Below are 6,000 nucleotides of genomic sequence, written 5' to 3' on the forward strand. Positions count from 1 at the left end.
CTATTTTACCTCTTTCTCTGTGCTTACATCTATGTATTAGGTAGGTCAGCTACATCTCCCAATCTTGGAGAGGTGGTCTTATGAAAGAGATGCCTTTTGAGGCCCAGCAGTGTGCTTCTCTCTCATTACCAGTTCCACATGTTCCAGGAGTGTCCCCTGTGTTGGCTACTTGTATCCTTATGTTGTGGCATGATTGCTCTTCCTGCAGGTGCCTGGGGAGTCTAGGCTGTCTCCTTGGCTGCCTGGTTGTAATGATCACCTGCATGTGGCTGCTATGGTCCCTTTGGTCACTTTATTGGGTGTGGTGAGCCCCAGAAGAGTTATCTGCAAGTTCTAATAGCACATTCCTGTTACAGTTTTTCTATTGAGTGGGTAGGCCCCCAGCATGGCTGGCACCTAGGCTGAGGGTCTTACAATTGCTATAGGCCTCCAGCATGCAAGGCTGTTGTCAGCTTTCTCAGGATTGCAGCAGAATGGGGCTGGCCCCAGGCATAGGAGCACCCAATTGTTTTGGGCTTTGTAAGGTGGGACCGATCCCCTATGTGGCTGTTTGAGAAGCACAAGTCTGCTACAGCTGACAAACCCCACTGCCCACAGGGCCACACACCCTCTCAGCACAGTCTTGCCTCATGTGCATGCCCTGACCCTCTGAAGCAGACCCAGTTGCCCCTCTACAGAGGCCCCACATACTTCTTCAATGCAAGCCTGATCTTCCCATGCACCTGCCCCACAGAGGTGGACTCACTCTCCAGGCTGCAGAGGTTCCAGGTACCCCACGTGTACAGGCCCACAAGTTGCCCGATGGCTTGCCATTGGGTGGGGCCAGTCCCTCAGGCAGGCTGCCTGCTCTGGCTGAGCTGGATTAAATCAGTCCTCTAGTGGGTGGGGCAGACTCCTCTACTGACAGGCCGGAGGAAGAACTCCAATGGTGTCTGCCAGCATCTGTGTCAGCACGCTTCTACTAGGTTGCAGTAATGACTGCCACCAGTATCTCAGTCCCTGCAGAAGTAGTACCTGCCTGATGAGGTCTCACCTCTCACTGAGATGTGCCCAGAGTGTATCAAGTGAGTCTCTTTCCACCAAAGGATGGTGCATCTTTCTTTGTGGTGATTTTCAGTTGCTTTCTGAAACAGGTGAATTTATGCATGGCCTCTTTAAGAACAGGCTTTTCTTCCCCTTATATCTGATAGCTTTTTTATGGGTATTCCTTATTGTAGTTAATAGCCAGCAAAGCCAGATCTTATGACACTCATCTTGGTTATGCTGAGTTCAAAAGCTGCTTATTGTGGTAATGCCCCCCGCTCTAATCTCCCACTCCTTCAGGGAAGACTGTACCTTAAGATTGCTCCTGGCCAGCTGTGATGCACTGGGGCCAGAAGATGGCTTTTTCTCTCCAGAAAGTAATTTCTGCCACTTCCACCTCACTCAGCACTATCGCTTGTTGTGGGGATTCTTTTTATTCATTCTTCAGTTCTCTCTCATGAGTAATTGTTCCAAGAGTAGTTGTAAATTTGTTGTGTCCATGGGAGGAGGTGAGTTCAGAGTCCGCCTATGCTGCCATCTTGACACCACCCTGGTTTTTCTTATATATTCTATTTCTTTGCTGAAATTTCTAGCTTTCAATTAGTTTCCATAGTATTAGCATTGACTTAGTATAAAGGAATTTTATAATAGCTGCTTTAAATGATTTGTCAGATATTTTCAATATTTATGTCATCTCAGTGTTGATGTCTGGTAATTCTTTTCCCTTGCAAGTTGAGATTTCCCTGGTTCTTCATATGCCAAGTAATTTTGGACTGTGTCTTGGACATTTTAAATATTATTTCATGAGACCCTAGGTTCTGTTTAAACCCTGAGGAAAATGTTGATAGTTTTTGTTTTAGCCACAATTGACTAGTGGTATTCTGACCAGCCTTCTATGGGTCGCAGTTTCATTATCCATTCAATTTTCATAGCCTTTGCGATCCTATTCAGATCTGCCAAAGTGTGCTCCACCCAGTGGCCAATTGGGACTTTGGTAATGTTCTATCCCTTATTTCAGTTCTCAAAATCTATGTCTGCTGTTTTGGATCAGATCCATGCAAATACAACATGAAGTGTAAGCCCAGGAGTTCATAAGCAGCCTTAAAGGTCATTTTTCTGAATTCCTTCTTCTCCATGATCCTCCCTGGTACTTTCTGCTTTTATGTAGTTCCCCTTTTTGGTGTTCCAACCAGAAGCTGAGACTTTAGGTACTCTGCTCTGCCATGCACTTCCTGCAACTGAACCCACATTTGGGGCCAAGTGGCAGGAGGACAGAGAGGAAAAAATGCAAAAGAGGTTCACCCCTTACCTCTTATTGGAGAGGATTCTTTCCCTCCCTCAGTATTTTGCCTCATATTGGCTACAGACACCACCACTGCCACGACTGCACAGGGAGCTGGGGTATATGAGAATGAAGAAAAAAAGGAAATGGGAGATTTTGCACTGCCTCTGAGCTTTAGGGGACCCTTTTCCAGCTCCTTGCACCAGAACTAGAGAGCTCCTCCTGGAACCCTGTCTACAGTAATGCTTACTTCTTGGTTTGGGGCTGTGTTTAACTCAGTCTTGGGGATACTGGAGGGAAGAAAATAGCAAACTCATTGCTAGTGGTAGTGGTGCTTCAAATTCCAGTTTTCTTTCCCAAGCCTCTTGCTACTATTTACTTTTCAGAGCCCCCAGATATCTTCTCCATTCTTTCCACCATGTCTTATAGCTGCATTCAATGGGAGAGACAGTGTAAAATGTGCTTACTTACCCAGAAGCAAAATTCCTAATTATCATTTTTAAAAATCAGTATTACTTACAATGATTAATATTATTATTTTTGTAATAGACATAGTGATGCTTATTCCAGTGTCACAAGCACAGACTGAAAATTCCTAAATTACTGACAAAATACCATCTGGATTACTTCCTGAATACCTGGGCTTCCTTAAATTCCTGTTTAATGTCTTTCCTTTAGAAGATTTGTCATTTTTATGCTTAAAGATGATGTTAGAAGTGAAGAGTGAATGAACTATAAATGCAAAGTTTTCATAAGCCTGAAGACTCAAAGGAAGCCTTATGTTGTACTTGACAATAGCATTATGTTTTTTCCTCGTTTTAAACCAAGATGCTCTTGATTCAAATGAAATGTTGTTTAGAAGCCCACTATGTCAACTAGGTGACAACACGAGAAACTCCTCTGTCTGAGGTGAAGTTAAGCACCTTCCAATGCTTCATTAAGCCCTAGGGCTATGTGGAGCTCATAAAAAATCACTGGCATGGACCCAAGCTTTGGAAACAGACATGACTATATTAGTGCCATTTTGAACAAGTCATTTCATCTCTCTGTGCTTCCTCATCTGTAAAATGTGTTTACACATCTGTAAAATGGGCTGATTACATCTACCCCACACATCTGTTGTAAAGATGCAATGAACTTTCATGAGTTAAGCTCATGAAACCTAGAATATAGATTTAGATAATATCTAGAATAGAAATTATTGAGATAGAATAGAATAGAAAATAACAGATGTTCAATAAATGGTAGTTTTTGCTCTTTTAAAGCCATATTTTCTTAAAATACATAGATAATACTACTGCTAGTTAGGCTAAGCACAGATATTCTACATCTTTACTCAAACTTCTCTTGGATCTTTAAGATGAAAACTTTTCATCTTGTGTGTTGTTGAAAGCAGTCTAGTTGTTAGACAAACCTTGGTTTGAATCTTGGCTTTTGTGCCAGTAACTCTAATCATATTACTTCCTTCCTTATTCTGAGCCACAGATTCCATACGTGTAAACTGGATATAATAAAGTCTTTATTTCATACAGTTTTGTGAATCTTAACTAAACTAATGCATGTAAAGCACTTATCATGGTGACAGGCAGATAGTAAAAGTTGGCATATAGTAAAGGTGAGTTATTTTCTAGATGAGAAGATAGAAGATGTTGTACAGCACCATTCTCCGAAGATGTAGAATTGTCTGACTCCTGTGTCTTCACCTCTATTTTGGCCATCTCTAGCCATTCCTGGGTTGAAGGTCCTGATAACTCATGAGAACTATTGTGGAGTATCAGTCAAGCCACTTAATTTCTCTGTGCCTTACTTTTTTCTTTGCTTAAGTTAGAGTACTCTGCCCACCTGCTCCAGCCATGACATGCTGGGAGCAAAGGAGCAGTATGATAATTTAAAAATATGTCCACAAATTCTTTGAAACTCCTCCCTTCAAAAAGTAGAAGCTAGGGGTTGGCCCAGTGGCACAACAGTTAAGTTCACACGTTCTGCTTCTCGGTGGCCCTGGGTTCACTGGTTCGGATCTCGGGTGTGGACATGGCACCGCTTGGCAAGCCATGCTGTGGTGGGCCTTCCACATATAAAGTAGAGGAAGATGGGCATGGATGTTAACTCAGGGCCAGTCTTCCTCAGCAAAAAGAGGAGGATTGGCAGTAGTTAGCTCAGGGCTAATCTTCCTCAAAAAAAAAGATAGAACCTAAATCCCCTCCCCTGTAAGACTTGCTTCTAATGAATAGCATAAAGCAATACTAACAGTGTGCAGTCTCAGAGACTAAGTCATAGAAGGCACTGTGGCTTCTTCTGAGCTTTCTCTTATGGATCACTCTTTGAGAAGTTAGTTCTCATGTCTTCAGGACACTCAATCAGCCTAAGGAGAGGCCCATGTGAGAAACTGAGCCCTCTGCTAATAGCCATGTGAGTGAGCCATTTTAGTGGTAGATCCTCCATCGCCATTCAAGCCCTCAGATGACTGCAGCCTTACTTATATCCTGTCTACAGCCATGTGAGAGACCCTGAGCCAATGTTCCCAGATAAGCCACTCCCAAATATCTGACCTGCAGAAATTATGAGATAATGGATTGAGGTTTGGGGGTAATTTGTTATGCCGCAATAGATAACTAATATAGATTTTGGTACCTGGAAGTGGGATGCCATCGTAATAATTATCCAAAAATGTGGAAGTGGCTTGAGAATCAGGCACTGGAGGGAATTTGAAGAGAGTTCATGAAAGGCTAATATTTCTTGAACAGATTGTCAGTAGAAGTCTGAACTTTGAGGAGGCTGCTGGTGAGGGTTTAAATGGAAATAAAAAGTATGTTATTGGAAAATGAAGGAAGAGGGATCTTTGTTAGGTAGTAGCAGAAAGTTTAGCGACACTGTCACCTCAAATTGTTTGGAAAGTAGAGAAATGTATCCAATGACCTGGATGATCTAGCTAAGATAATGTACACCTAAAATGTTGAAGGTACTGCCTGGTTTCTTCTTGCTGCTTACAGTAGAATGTGAAAGGAGAGAGATAAGCTAAAAGAAGGGCTGTTAGACAAAAAGGAGTCTGGATGTGCTGGTTTTTAAGATTCCTAGATCCTCCAAATGGTTACCAATGCTAAAATTAAGAAGTGGCTTTGGAGCAAATATCACATCCAGGGTACTCTCAGGAAAGCAATATCTAAAGATAAAGCTGAAGGTATGACTATAAAATCCTTTCTTAAGACCTCAGAAAGATCCAAGATCCTGTCTTAGAGAGACGTTCAGTCAAGCAATAGGACTTCTAAGAGGCTTACTGGCACCCTCCCTCAGTAGTCTCAGCAGAAGCTCAATGTTAGGAAGGGCTTAGAGATATTTTGTGGTGAGTCTTTGGTGTAATAGAGTAAACATTAATAAGATTAACAAAAGCCTCTCAAAGTTTTGAAGAGAATTATATTTACAGAAACTCTTTCAGCTTGTGCTGAAAGGTACAGAGTCAATACAAAACGAAGAGACCTTTGGACCCCCAAAACTCTATTGCCAGTATGAAAACTGTGAAAACTATGCAGATGCAAACACAGACCATCTTTCATGGAAAAGGAAAGATGACTCAGAAGGTGGAACCAAGAGCCCAAGGGAGCAGAGCCAAGAGACATGGGGAATTAGTCCCAGACAGGAATAGGACTGAATCCTAATCAAGGAACTTCCAACATTTTCCTTGGTAGATTTCAGAATTG

This window comes from Equus asinus, chromosome X, assembly GCF_041296235.1.
Source record: "Equus asinus isolate D_3611 breed Donkey chromosome X, EquAss-T2T_v2, whole genome shotgun sequence".
Taxonomy (NCBI): domain Eukaryota; kingdom Metazoa; phylum Chordata; class Mammalia; order Perissodactyla; family Equidae; genus Equus; species Equus asinus.